Source organism: Scophthalmus maximus, chromosome 7, assembly GCF_022379125.1.
Source record: "Scophthalmus maximus strain ysfricsl-2021 chromosome 7, ASM2237912v1, whole genome shotgun sequence".
Lineage (NCBI taxonomy): Eukaryota > Metazoa > Chordata > Actinopteri > Pleuronectiformes > Scophthalmidae > Scophthalmus > Scophthalmus maximus.
Genome location: NC_061521.1, coordinates 11,710,995 through 11,725,800, shown reverse-complemented (window position 1 = coordinate 11,725,800; position 14,806 = coordinate 11,710,995). Strand labels below are relative to the sequence as shown.

The window sequence follows — 14,806 nt, the reverse complement described above, 5'->3', positions numbered from 1 at the left end:
ACCCTGTGATGACGGCGCACCTGAAACCTGCTGGATCCGACCTCGGAGGCAACCGCCGGTGCTGTCCGCACCGTGACTCAAAAGAGCCACAATGACACCTTTGTTACATTATTGTTCCTGTTGGAGCATGAACTCGTCTGCAGTTAAAGCCCAGCAGCAGCAGCCATGTTAACACAGTCATTCTAGTAATGAGGCACTTATGGACTCATGTCGAGAGCTTGCCTCAGGCAAAGAGGAGAGAGGTATGTATGAATACGGCAAGCTTTCTCATTCACATACTCCCACATCTCATTGTGACACTCCACACTTTTTAAAACTGACAAAATCCACCTGCACTTAGTCACTTCAGTGCAAGAAGGATTTGGGCATTGGTTGCTAATCCTCAGTAGCTCTTGATAATTGTACATTCATTACGAACCCCAGCCCTACACATTATGAATCACTGACGTATTCCTTACCTCCAGACAGACAGACAACAGGAACTTAAAGGAATATTTTGTTTTTTTTAATAAGGATTTCTTAACTTCTGCATCAACACTTTGACTTTATGTGATGTGACCTGCCTGTTAATGGACAACACTTTAGAGACTAGTGTAACTAACGCGGGACTATTGTAGCGTGGTCACTGCCAGAGAAGAAGCACGTGCACGGAGCAGCAGTGGAGCAGACGTGGGGGGATCATAACAAATCAACAACAGACCTCCACTCGCAAATTGGCCAATGTTCCCGCTTAACAACTGTCTAGCCAGGAGTTTCAATCCGCGACGTGCCTTCGAGTGATATTAATCCTTTGCAAACACCATCACAAACATCGGGTGTGATGGTGTTGGGGTAGAGCCCGTTGCTTCATCTGACTGTGGTTTTTATGTAATCTTCAGCAGTCACCACCCATATCAAAGGTGCAGTAGTCATGGAGATATTGAGATTATACAGCATTGCTCCACATGATTGCACCAATATTCAAACATCATTTTAATATTCACAGTGTTTTGTTGGCAGACCGATTGTACATACTAATGTGGTATATCCGTAGACTGTATATAAAATGGACTTAGTGCCTGAAACCTGTATTCTCTGGAATGACCAGCAGGGGGCGACTCCACTGGTTGATATTTTCAAACGTTTGTGTGATGCAGCGTTTGTGAATTTACCGTCACAAAGATTTCCTTCCGTTCCTCTTTTCTTATTCCAACTGAGTTGAAAAAAGTAATTTTTTAAGGAAGCATTCTGTTCGGCTTCATGAAGAACATTGGTATGTAAAGCTGCCTTGTGTTTTAGGTTTGGTACTTGACAAGTGATTCCTTTTCTTTTTTTAGAATATAATTATTCTATATTCATTGAACAGCGTACAACGAAATGAATCCCGTCGGTGCCTTCACACAAATCAGACAACAGTCAACAAGAGAATAATAATTTAACAAGTATAAACATATACAAATATATTCAAATAATATGTAACTTAGGAAAACAGTGAGGTAGCATATAGTCATGAGAGAAAGCTTATAGGGTTCATGGAGATGAGCAAGGCCAAAGACCTCTGCTCTGTGAGTGGATCCTATAGTTACCACCCTGTCGAACGATGAGGCTTGTCTCAATCAGGGCGTTTGGGAGCAACTTTATGTTCTGTCTGCAGATTGTGTCCCCTGAATTTGTGCTTGGATTACTGGACCGTGCTTTAACAGATGTTGTTGTGTCTCCCTATTAGCAACCTTTACCCTTCATAGAACTACATGAGATACTACAATATGCTGCAAGATGTCTGCTTATCACGTTCACATGTTTTTTTACACGGAGAGTGTTCCCCAAGCGAAGGTATCTGGCGGTAGGTGCTGTCGGTGTATGTTCTTTCTTATCTACTTCTACTTCTGGAAATGCACAGAACCACTTTTTCTTTTTTTTTTATTTGGGAACTACCATAACACGACACACAGAAACAACAGCAATCATAACTTCACCAGCATGATACAAAAAAATAAAGCAGGAGGCAAAACAGAAAAACACCCACGCGCCCGCCCACCCACGAGATGTCTGCAGAAATCCAGAATGTGAGAATAGTCTCTCTTGCTCTGTCTGAGACCCACCTTTCTCTTACAATACCAGCAGTGGCATACAAAACAAAAACAGACAAAGCATCCATTGATTGTGCTTATTTGGGATTTGATTAGTTCCCAAACTGCAGTGCGTGCTTGCGCTGCACTTCATTAGTTTTTATCGGATGAAATGAATCTATCAACAATGAGGTGGTCAAATTCAAGCCTGGCTGTGTCTGCGTCGCAGCGCACATACAAAGTTTGCACTCTACATTTGTGACAGCGCATCACGGCGAGGCTGAGGCCTGGGGAGCAACATCGGTGTGTTTGTCCCGTCGTCCCCCTCTGTTGTTTACAGATATCACTCCCATGGCCTCATCAGACGGTTGCCTCCCACTGAGATAATGTTGTTTTTCTGCCGTGGGATGCCGTTTGAAGAGCGCTAACTTTCCACTCTGTGAAAGACGGTGCGTTCGTCCATTTATTTTGTCCCGCTCAGTGGTGTCTAAGTGGGATTGTGACACCGGCTGCAGGTTTTGTTTGGTGATATGTGTATGTGGGAATATGGGGTAGAGAGCGAGAGAGAGAGAGAGAGAGAGAGAGACCAGTGATAATGCAGAGACCTTTATTAAATAGTTAACCTTTGTGCTGTCATCGGAAACCAGATCAGGGATGGAAGGTGCCAAAAATAGTAGCTTGCATCACTTTTCAGGACTGGGTGAGGAGTTGAGTGATCCTGTTGGAGTTCAGCAACTCGGGGGGATTCAGGCAGGTGGAAAGGATGCCCCCCCTCTAGATTCCCACTTTGAGGTTACCACCAGATGACGAAAAGGAGACCTGGGCGCACACTGGGACTTGGTGGACAGGCCACTTGTTAAAACTGGCCTGGGGACACATGGGGATCCCACAGAAACTTCACCTGCTGGACAAAGCAGTGTTGCGTGACACTGACTGACTCTGAGGCTGAGTGAGTGTCTTTGTGTCTCACCGTCTCTGTGACTTATTACGGTACTGTTGTTTTTCTCCTTCCAGCGCAGCCATTATTAGAATGAGTTGCACATCTTTGTGTGCGGCAGGGAGATGAAAGGCGCTTTGATCTGAATTATTTTGAGGTTTCCTCATTTGACTGAAGTTATTTTCAAAAAATTAAACGTACAATATTCTTTGAACAAGATTTAGTTTCTGACATGGTCTTATTGAGTTTTAACGATTTTACTATTCTTTCATCTAAGTAATTCATATTTCCCTCTGTGGCAGCTCAGAATGTATTAAAGTAAGATAGTGTAAATTAAATAATAATAGGACTTCATAGGTTGGACTCAGAATCCCTGATGGGTTTTGCCTGCAGTTTGTGTGTCTGATGCAACAATAGCACCTCAAATACCACCATTAACATCAGGTAAAGCATAGTGCTTATTATCATAATTCACAAAGATAGTCACTAGGTGACTAGATAGTATGATGCATTTCATGCTGCACAGCATTTCTTTTGTATCCAACAAAAATAACATTAAAAGACTAGAAGATTTTTGGACTTATCTGGATTAGGGTGGACACGCTCGTGGCTGAAAGTAGCGTTGGTATTGGATATTTTTATGAAGGAAAAAATGAGTCGAGAGAAGAAAAAAAAAAAGAGGCCCATTTGTGCCTTGGATTTATTCCTTTTTATCTATAAGGCTCGTCTTCTTAACATAGATGAGTCTTAAAAAGTCCAGCAGCTGTGCTCCAAAATCTCTTTCTCTGTGATTTTCTTTGATGAATGTGCAGAAATTTAGTGAGATCATCCGGCCCTGCCGTGATGTGGGTCTAATTGTTTATGCCTGCATGCACTCCCGCTGCTCATCTCCAGAAAGTGCTTTTCTTTTGCATCCGTCTCCAGCTCCAGGGATGGATGGCTGACTCTGCTGTTGAAAGGGAGAAATAAGCATTGACATTAAGACCAGATGTCGGCCTGCACGCTATTAGAGGCTCTGCTAGGCAAGTGTAGTTATGACTTTTACCCAGCAGAGGGCACTAAAGTAGCATCACATGGACTGTATACTGGATAGATAGATAGATAGATAAACATAAAAAATACAAATATAAAAAAATCTAAGAACTGCAAAACTATGTAAATATAAGGAATTAAATAATAAACAATGTACATGTTGGTGCAAGTGTGCAATTACTTATCAGTAATGTGCATAAGGACATGGTAACAGGAAGACGCATAAAAAAACATAAGCCCTCTTTTGAAATTCCCACATTGCAATGAAACGAGCAAAGCAAATTTAACATGTCAGATATGATATTTTATCTCACAGATTGTGCTCTTTCTAAAGTCTCCCAGAGTTATCGTCATGGAATTTTCAGCAGCGCTGTCACTTGTTTGTCTTTGGACACATGTAATTATATAATTATACTGTAGTTGACAAACGTTTGCCACATTTTAGAGCGTCCTGTAGAAATCAAGTTTAACTGTGGCCACTAGAGGGCAGTGTTGGATTTCGGCCATAACGCATTGGCATCTCTGCATTGTAATTATAATTAGAATAGATCTTATGCAATTAGACAGCGCATCCCTCTGTTTAGGTGAGTGAAAAAGGATTCATGAATTTGTGTGTCTGTGTCCCATTATTTGTTACTTCAGTTTTCCTTTTTCTCCCCCCCGCCCGCCCCCACTTTTGTGTGTTTTTGCATCATCAATCCAGGTTAAGTGGCACTTAAGTGCATGTTTCACTTGGAAAATAAAAGGCCTTGACTCTGCCAAAAGCAGGAGGATGACTGAGTGTATTCACAATCAGCTTGAGGTGCTTACAGTGGAGTGTGTCGTCCAAGAGGGAACATTTCTTCCCACTGTCGGACGGCTCGCTGCTTCTCACACAGCTGCTAGCTCCATGTTTACAGAAAAGGCCTCACGCATGTCGCCCGTGCTCCTGCAGAAACCCTTTTTTGTTGGATCCTTTTTGCAGGTGTGTGAGGTGTGTGTTTCACCTAGCCTTAAAAGAAACAGCGGACAGCATTCTCAGTTTTTAATATTGTTTTTGCAGTTCAGTGTACTATTATTACTGCCGTATCTTGAACCATTCACCCAATTTGCTCTGTCTTTCTCTCCTGTCTTTCCAAGAAATCCCCTCCATTCGTATAATTGATGTGCTTGTCAAGAGGTTGATGCACTGCCTTTGTGACCCTTTATAACTCTACACCTGACACATGCAGCTGCAGAGGTCTGTAACCAGGAGGAAGCTGCAGCCCACTAAATTCACTAAAAACACATTTGAATGGAGCGTGTTGATGTGAGACAAAATTATCCTTCCACGGTTATTATGAATACGCCGGACTTGACTGCCTGGTTGTAGGCGTGCTGAGCTGCAAAGGAACAGGATTTAAACTCTGACAGAAGCGGTTTGTTATCCTTTTTTTCTCCGAGGATTTGAGTAATGCAGCTGCACCTACAGTACAAAAACAGCTGTGGTTGACCGAAGAGAAGACACTCCCTGTAAAACAGATACAAATTTGGCCTTTCCCCCTGATGAGTCTGCTTTCAAAGAGAAGATTAAATTGGGGAAAACAAGCCTCACGTGTACTTTATGCTGCACAGTTAAATTTCGGGTGTTGATCTGAATGAGGAATGTGAGGATAGGCGACAGGAGGAAAGATACAGTGGCGTTGGGTTGAGTCACTACTCAGCTGACTGCCCTGCACTGAGAGCTGCCCTCAATTTGTCAGCTGTGCTTTCCTCTGCACATTCCCGGTGGTTGTTTCAGAGCGGCATTGATTGCCCCCATTTCAAATATGGATTAACAGGGTGTTATAATGGAATGTCAAATCAGGTTAGGGAAAAGTTCAGTGGGGGACATTGTTTGGGATCCTCTTAGGCCCAATAGTTTAATTCTATTTATAAGCAATACTCAAAAGTCGAACTGCACCTTGCACTAAAAATGCCGGTACAGCTACTGTACCTGAACTACAGCTTATCAAATACACGTAACAAAGAAACTCGTGTCTCCTTGTGAGTGGAGAAATCGTGTCTTGAGTCATTGTGTTTTTCAAGGTCACCACTGCTTCTCTACATCCGTGTACATCCGTTGATTTGAATTAGGAAGAATTCAGAGTTCTGCAGCTGTAGCCAATCCCTTTGTCGTAGGATTCAACATTCAGCGTGATGTCAGATTTGTTTGTTGTTGTTGTTGTGTCTGCACACAAGTTTGTATTTCTATCAGTTTTCTGTGTCTGTACAAGAAGGTCTGACTTCTGTAAAGTTTTATTAATGGCTAATCTTTTGCAGTTATATTTTACCTGATTATGAATCTACATAATGGGGATGTAAATCACAATATTTGATGACATTTTTTTGAAGAACAATGCAGTATTTGCAAAAATGTCAAAAATCATGTCACAATACCATATTGATTTGATTAGATTCAGGGGCCTGGCACGAGTCAATGTCATTTACCCATTTAACACAATCAGTTGCATATATATAAACTCACAATAAGCAAGTAAATAGTATTATTATTAATAATAATAATAATAATAATAATAATAATAAATATTAGTTAAATTAAAGAGCCCTTGATAACTTTTCAATTATTAACATAAACAATAAAGATGCAACTATAGAGATATTGACCTTTACATAGATAGTAAAACCAAACTTTAACTTCCATTATTTTTTAATAAATAAAGACATAATTTTTGTGTAAACCTTCACTTATATTTAGTGATGAGGACTATACCACTTAGCCTTTAGTTTCAAGTGCAAATACAGTACAGTCTTCTTCCATCATAGTGTCCACTGCACCGAAAAAGTTAATTAAAAATTAAATGTAAAGCTCTATAGGAGCAACAGACAGTATGTCCTTCAGTGGTACTTCCCTGAGGCTTCCCTTGAAGATGATGGTATGAATCAATGTTTTCACTTTGCATTGATGATATTGGATCATTAATCATTGACTCAATGTATCGATATCGATAGTTAGTCACACCCATACTACCTAGGTAGTATGGGTGTGACACCATGGATCATTTTCTGAAGTCATACACTCACATTGACATGAACCTCCTCTCCCTCACACTCAGTTCTTTCTCTCTCTGTCTCCTGACGTTTCTCGCTCTGTGTCTCTCACGTTTAGCCTCGCACGGCCAGACCAAACTACAGCTCGTAGTATGTACTACTCCCGTTTGACCCACTTCCGTTGGTCATCTCGTCTATAACGAGTTGGACTGATGTCTGAATGAGACGGTGCTGCCCCATATCTATGCTTATACCCGGCAGCCATCTTTGCCTGAGAGGAACTAGAGCTTAACAGATCCTCTATTGCGTTTCCATCACATTGTCGGTTGAAGCCCGTCATTCTCACAATATCTGGTGATCTGGAATGAAAGTCTTTTTCCTTCAGCTGCAATTGTGGTTGTGGCTTTTCCCTGCAACTCTCTAGTATGTTCATATCTCTGCCTAAAGTTCTGCATGACAGATGGATCAATAACAGTCATCACCAGGGGTGGTATAATTTGTTTGCGGCTGTGGTTGATGATATTGGATTTTGCTCCGACCTCCCTGTCACACATTCTCTGTCAGATTGACACACGCACACGCACACACACACACACACACACACACACACACACACACACACACACACACACACACACACACACACACACTGCAAAAGAAAGTCTTTCCATGACATTACTGGTCTTATCAGAAGTAGGCCAAAGCAGGAGCCTGGCCGTCCCTCTGGCAGGTCTACTGAGCATGCTCAGTACTGCTGAAGGTTTGGTAGTGGATCAAGACTATGCTACTATACTACTACCACATTCCTCTCTCTCTGTGTGAGTGGGCCAAGCTCAATGAGAAAGACAAAGAGAGAGGCCACACAGGATTTAAAGAAAGTTATCAAGTGTTTTATTCCAACTATCATAATTTTTACAATTATTTTTACGTGGCAATGATTTTGCAGAGTAATTGATTATTATTTAAAACGGGACATCTCGGGCCATCACATCTGCCTCCTTCAACACTGGACTTAGTCGGTCCAGTGTTGAAGGCCTGCATCTGTAACAGCCCGAGTGGTACTACAGCGATCATAGAAACCATCGTGCCCAGTACTTATGAAGCTGTTTGGAAACCTTAACACCTTACACACACTCTTGGCTAATAATGCTCTCCCTCTGTCCCCCTTAGTCATATAGCTGCACCTGTTGAAGCAATTTTTGTGGCTATGACTCGCCAATTCAAATTCAAATTCTTTACCAATTCAACCCCTTTGTTCTCATTCATATTCATTCAGACAATCAGTCTGGTCTTTAAATAAGTGAGGGCCATAAAACGTCAGTCTTTTTGTGGCCGGGCGTTTGAGATGGGGTTGTTGTCCTTCACTCAAGTTGAATGGACAGTTTTCATTCAGTTCTTGAAGAACAAGCGCTTGTGAGAGAAATAAAGCGGCATTTTATCACATGCAGACAATACATTATACCTCAAGTCTGAAAAGTTTAACATTCATCTCATCTCTTGTCTCATCTCTTTTGCTGAACTGCATCTCGAGGCTTCTCCATAATCAATGAAACTGAAACTAAAACGTCTTCTCGGGAGGAAAATGGGCAAATGGAACGAGCTATGATACATGTTGCATTGTGCCTCTTCACTGCTGTGTAACTTCAGGGTTGGCAGTTGGTTATGGAGGCCCCTTGTTTATGTGGATGGATGTGTTGTTATTGGCCTACCTCATCCACTCACAACAGGCTCTTTGCCCCGAAAGACAGAAACAGTTAATATGGTCATTGAGCCTCAAATGCACTGTGCACAACTTATTAGTGGAAATGAAAGTGAGTGACGCCTGCAGGAAGTGTGAGTGGAAGTGCAATGTTCTGTGTAGTTTAACTACTGTTTTCAATCAGACGCCTTGTTTTCGCATACATTCGGACATGTTTTTGCACATACAGTTCGTGGTTGTGCAACAGCAATGTCTTGAGCAACAGTGGTGAGTTTTCACCATTTTTAGGAGACTTGAGAACTACGACCAAGACCAATCTTTTCCTTTTGTAATTAGAATCAAACTTCTGTGGTTTTTGTCATTGATCCATGTCATCTGGGAGACATGCATGACTACTGGACTGGTCCACTGAATTATTAGGTGCACCCAGTTTAAATTAAGGCCGTTTAGTAACAGAAAACACCTTTGTAAAATGCGGGAGAGTTAAATAGCAAAACAAACTACATTCTCCCAAATTATCATGAAGTCTAAACACCTAAATACCACCAAAAATAATAATATCGATATATATATCAGATATATACCATATCAGTCGGGCTCTAATTATAACCTTCTTGAATGTAGGAATTATCGCAGCAGTGTGAGCCATGTGTACCTAATAAACTGCCAACTGAATGTACTGTATGTTCAATCTGAAACTGATCTCACAGGTTAACCCCTTTTCTTTATTCATCACAAACTGGCTGGGAACAGTCACTCTACTGCACTTTGAACAGTCTCACACACTACTGGCACTCCCTCAGAATTATGAAAAATAATGTGACTAACTAAATAAAGGCTCGGTTTCAGACCTTATCTTGGCACGCTTGCTCCATTCCTCCAGGGAGTCAGTTCAGTGTGGGTTAAATGTTGATTCAAAATTCCCATTTCTGACAGAAACACCTGTACACCAGAGCTGACAACATGCTGTCTACATTCAATCCATGTTTGGAGGTGTGTCAGGTGGTGCATGTTAACCCATTCACATCAGCTACTGACTCAGATTTAACTAACATCAGTGTGTAATTCTGAAACGGTTATCAGATGACATCTGTTGGAAAAATGCTGATATACTTTCTCTATGTTCAAGTTAACGTGCATTGGTTCTAGCAACATATCTATAAGGTTTCTGAGCCTTTTACAGACATCTGTGTATATGCTTGTCGATATTGGAAACTTTTATTTCACAAAATATACAATCTAGCAAAGATGTGTTTACTTTTTACGTGAAAAATAAAGTATATCCGGTTGTTTTTGTGTTTTCTTTTCATTCATAGTTATTTGAAATAAAGTTTATGGTTAAACTGTAAAATATCAAGCCTCAATTAACTTTCTTTGTCATAAGGGTGTGATAACAGCATCGTAGGAATGTGCTGTGCTAGTTCCAGAGCTTCCCATTCATATGACCTGATCAGATTCCAAGAACTTTTTGACTTTTCGCTTGAGTATCACATACTTTTCTCATTCTGCAAAACTGAAGCCCCACAGATTGATGTTGTGCTTACCCAAAGGTTTTACTGTTTACCTTGAGCAGTTGAACTGTAAATTATTCAAAAGCAAATGATTACCTCTGTGTTTGGTTGCCTCATTGTTGTGAACACAGAGTTGAAAGGCTGATGCCGTCAGTTATGTGATCTGAGATGTAAAGCGTCTACAAATATTTCTGAAGTATGACTGCAGGTGGGACCCCCTGCGACTCCACTGAATTTGAGGGAGAAATAAAAACCAAAAGTGAAGGCTGGTGAGTAAGCAGTGCTCAGTTGTGTTGGAGGGGAGGGGGCTGGGTCGGCTGAGGACTCATGCTAGAACGCATCCCTATTGGTGTTTTGACTTGTAAACTTTGGAGGAATTTGTGACTGTCAGTGCTGCCAAGGCTCACAAAAAAAAACAGCCTGGGCAGTGAAGCGAGTCTGTCCGACCCCTCTGTTCGCATGCTGACCTCCTCTGATGTCACTCATCACTGCCATTGTGCCTGAAAGGCCCCTGGGTTCACTGAACCGCAGACCTTATCTTCCTACCACTCTTTTGCTTCGTCATCGTTGTGAGCATCTTGCTTTCTATCCCAGGACTTCACATTGCCTGTACCTCCAACTAACACATCTGCTCTCGTATGAGACTAATCCCAAATACTGCCAATTGATTTCCAATGTGCCATTAGCACAGCGATTTGTACCCGGCTCATGCAATAATGGTCGGTGGTGTGTGGTACTTCATCAGAGGATTCGGCTCTCCTTAACTTCCTGGCAGCCTGGGGGATCTCGAGTTTGACTTCCCCATTGACCGGTCCTTTTTGTTAGCTTCTGCAAAATGAACCATGTTCCTTTTGATCTATTTCTAATTAGTGTGTGCTCTGTTCTTGCTGTAAACACATTTTCCTTTCATGACCTCCTCCCTGAAATGCGGTTGGAAACGAGCATGGATAAAACTCTTTGAGCGCGGTTGTGACCTAACGGCATCTTTAGAGTCTGGTCTGTGCAACGCGAAGCATTGTGTCAGACAAATCAACAATTTTTTAAATGACGTAATGCAAGCTGACATTTCCATTCATCAGAGGGACACTTTGTGACCACAGTCATTTTAGTTTTTATGAGAGAAGTACTTTGGGGTCACATCTTTGTAATCAATGCAGTTGAAAAAAACCTGACTTGAGATTTTTGAATTCCCGTCAATCACTCCCCGTTTCTCTCCGTTGCTCTGTTCCTGGAGAACATGTTGGATCGCATCAGTCTTGGCTGGTACAGTATATTCCCTGGAGGAATGCCCTGACATGTTATCAATTACCTCCAAGTCCTCTGACTGAAGTCTAAGCTGTGCCATTGCACACCCACAATCCACAATCCACTTTCAAAATAAGAATGACTGTATTTGCATTCATGTGACTTAGTCAGCATAAATTCATTATTCATTAAAACTGTGACCTCCACAAAGTCCTTGGTGGGGAAAAAAATGTTATTTCCAATTCAAAGATGTCACTAGACTCTAGTGACTAGATCTTGGTCTTGTGTGTCGGGATGAAACTGCTCAGGCACCTAGGAGTCCATTGTTGTTTTTCAGCTTCATTTGACACACACAGATAATTACTGGAGCAGGAGAAACCCCTCCTACCCCAGACGCTCACACACCAAGGAGCCAATACGATGGCCATCTCAGCCCAGCCCCTCACTGGCTCCCTAACGACGGGCCCTTAATGGAAGTGTTAATGCATGCAGTATTCTTTTGCTATCACTCAGCTGGAAAGAGTCCCCCCCCTCCCCCCGCAGAGCCCCGGCAAACGCTCCGATTCCGGCGTCTTCGTCACCATCCGGGCTGCTGTTTGCTTCCTGCCAACATACCTGCAGCTCCTTTAGAACTCGAGCAGGTTGTAACTTGCACCTTGAGTGACAACGGGGAGTGGGAGTGTAGGCGGAAGAGGAAATGGCCAGAGACGAGAGCGAGTGGGCAGGTAGAAGAGGATCCTCTGATGAGTGGATACACATGTGAACACTTAGCGGCTCCCTCTCTCTTCCTGTCTGTCTTCGACGCTGCGTGGGCAGTTAATGAGTCTGAAAGCTTCTCCTCGCCTCCTTGGCATCTGTCAGCTGAGAACTGGACGAAGCCTTTAGTGCAAGCCGTTGCAGTAAAGAAACTGTTGCTCATTGATAATTGGTACAATGTAGGGGGAAGCTTTTTTTTTTTTACCTTATAGTTTCATCCGTAGACTACCCTTTGGGTCCAGTTGCCTTGTACTGAACTGCACATTGGATACACAAGAAGATTATGCTGTTTAAGGTATGATTGCTTTTCTTTTCTCTTAACTGGACACAACCTTCCAACTGAACATTTTCTGCCTTTTACCTGTACAGTCCAAAACAGAAATCCAACATAAGCTTTTTTTCATACTGCGAGGCTGTTGTGCTGCATTGTATTGTTGTGCAGGTGTTGTTTAGACTGCCTCTGTACCTGCCTTCACACACACACAGCGCATTGTTACTTTACAAGGCTTTCAGCTCTGACAGGCAGACGGGAGTGGTCGAGCCAAACCATTCTTCTGCGATAGCATCAACAGATCTGAGCTTGCCCGCTATGTTATCCTTACTTGTCATAAAGCCTAATGGTGTGCAGCCATAAAATGGGGAGTAGTTAAGTTTTGGGTTGAGATGAAACAGAGTTTGTATGACCTTGGTACGGTCGCACCCCCCTCCCCTTAAACAGATTCTTGGAACAGTAGTCAGGTCTCCCCCACTCCCTCTGAATGCCTGATGAACTGGTGTAAGGGCTGCTTTGGATTTTTCCACTATTAAGCCTGAGCTTGGCAGTTCTCCCTAATTTATAAAAAGGAAATTACAACACAGCCCACAGTTGCATTCAGAACAAATGCTCAGCTGCTGAATTGATCGTGACCAATTTCACAAGTGCTATGTTTTTAGCCATGGGACAGCAAGGTGTAAAAAAAAAAAAAAACAAACTTGGGGAATTTAAATTTATGGCATTTGTGATTTTGAAATCATCATGACAATGTATATTCGAGGCTTCAGCAATGATGGTGACATTTACCTTTTAATCATCTAGGATTGCCCCCTGAATGACTTACAATAGCTGCTTTCAGACATTTTCCTGAAATGTTCCAGAAGGGCTGTTTGTGAGAACGCAAATGTTGTTTTGCTAATCTTCTGGAACTTTTCCTACCAGCCCCCGAGGGAGATTTGTCTGTCAAATGTCCCATGTGAACCCATGTGAGACTACAGCAGGGGAAATCTCCCCACGGCCAGCGAGTGGGCGTGTTGATGACGTTGATGTAAACAACAACTCTGCTTTTCACAGTGGAATTGTCATCACGTCCTGCCTCCTGCATGCTCCGCACAGGCGCCACAGAATGTTACAGAAATGTTCCTGCAGTTGTGAAGGCGCCTGACTCGGACAATCTCCTGCTGTATTCGTCATACTCACTCAATGTTCGCACAGAATTCTTTCTGACATTTTCGGGAGTTCGTGTCTGAAATTGGATGCCGAGTACATTGAGAAAACCCAGTTGAAAAACACAACTCGGAAACCTGAACTGATGTCTGTATCCACCCCGTTCAGTTCATCTTGTAACAATGTTTTATTTGGATACAGACGGCAAACAGTGATCCAGTTATCATGGGTAAAAAAACTCTCCACCGCACATACACAGATGGTTGAACAGCTTGCTTTGACTTTCCCCTGTGACACCTTCTTTGTAGGCGTTGGAGAACAAGGTCCCTATTCGCCCCAGATTCATCTTTCATAGATTGGGTCAGTAAATATCATATCACATATCCTCCAGAAATCATTATTCCATCTACTTCCTCTCGGGGTATGGTGTCCATTCTGTACTCCAGGTGGTGGCCATCTCCCCTGGCACCAAGCTCCAGCATGGGAGGTCCTCCCAGGAGAGCCAGGGATAGCTGAAGGACTGAATATTTTAGTGCAGCCCCCTCCATCTTCATAAGGAAGTGCCATGCATTATTTATGTAGTAGAGCTGGTCAAGGTAGTTCACTTGTTACTTATGGAGTTGTAATGTCTCTTCACTGTGTTTTCAATCCTGGCATTTGTGTTTAGTATTTTTTATTAAAACTCAGACTTTGACAGTTACAGTACACTCTGAGGAAACGTTGAAGTCTCCTGAAAAGAAATTGAGAACGATGTGAGAAAAACAGCCATTAGGAGTGTATTGACTGTCTCTGGGTGTCTTCCTGATCCATTGACTGCACCCAGCAGGTTGATGAGCGGAGGAGCTGTTTGGCTTCTAGGTTGGAGCCGAGGTCATTGTCCAGGCTTTCATGTCCTCAATAGCTGCAGGCTCCCTGCTGAACCTACTTGATATTCAGTTCTTTCACTGACTTCATCCTATTGAAACTAACAAGCCTCAGCTAGATAGCACAAGTCCAGCAACTGGGATGGACAATAATGGAAGCCTCAGATACCTTAGATGCAGTATTACAATGTTTTGCACCAGATTTACCACAACGTTAACAGGCTGATGCAAAATGCTGACATGATGATCTTTTTAGGGCCACGTGTAATTCATTTTCAACATGGCT

The 14,806-nt window shown here is 42.4% G+C and overlaps 1 protein-coding gene across 18 annotated transcripts in view; it reads left to right on the top strand.

Moving 5' to 3' along the window:
• Window positions 1–14,806, top strand: part of plekha5 (pleckstrin homology domain containing, family A member 5) — a 71,291-nt gene that overhangs the window by 14,517 nt on the left and 41,968 nt on the right. Inside the window, exon 1 of one of the 18 annotated variants that reach the window (XM_035642334.2) lies at window positions 12,295–12,532. The exons of the other annotated variants lie outside the window; for them this stretch is intronic. The gene's annotated coding sequence lies outside the window, so the exon portion shown is untranslated. Of the gene's footprint in view, window positions 1–12,294; window positions 12,533–14,806 lie in introns of those variants that run through there. 18 annotated transcript variants of the gene reach the window in all.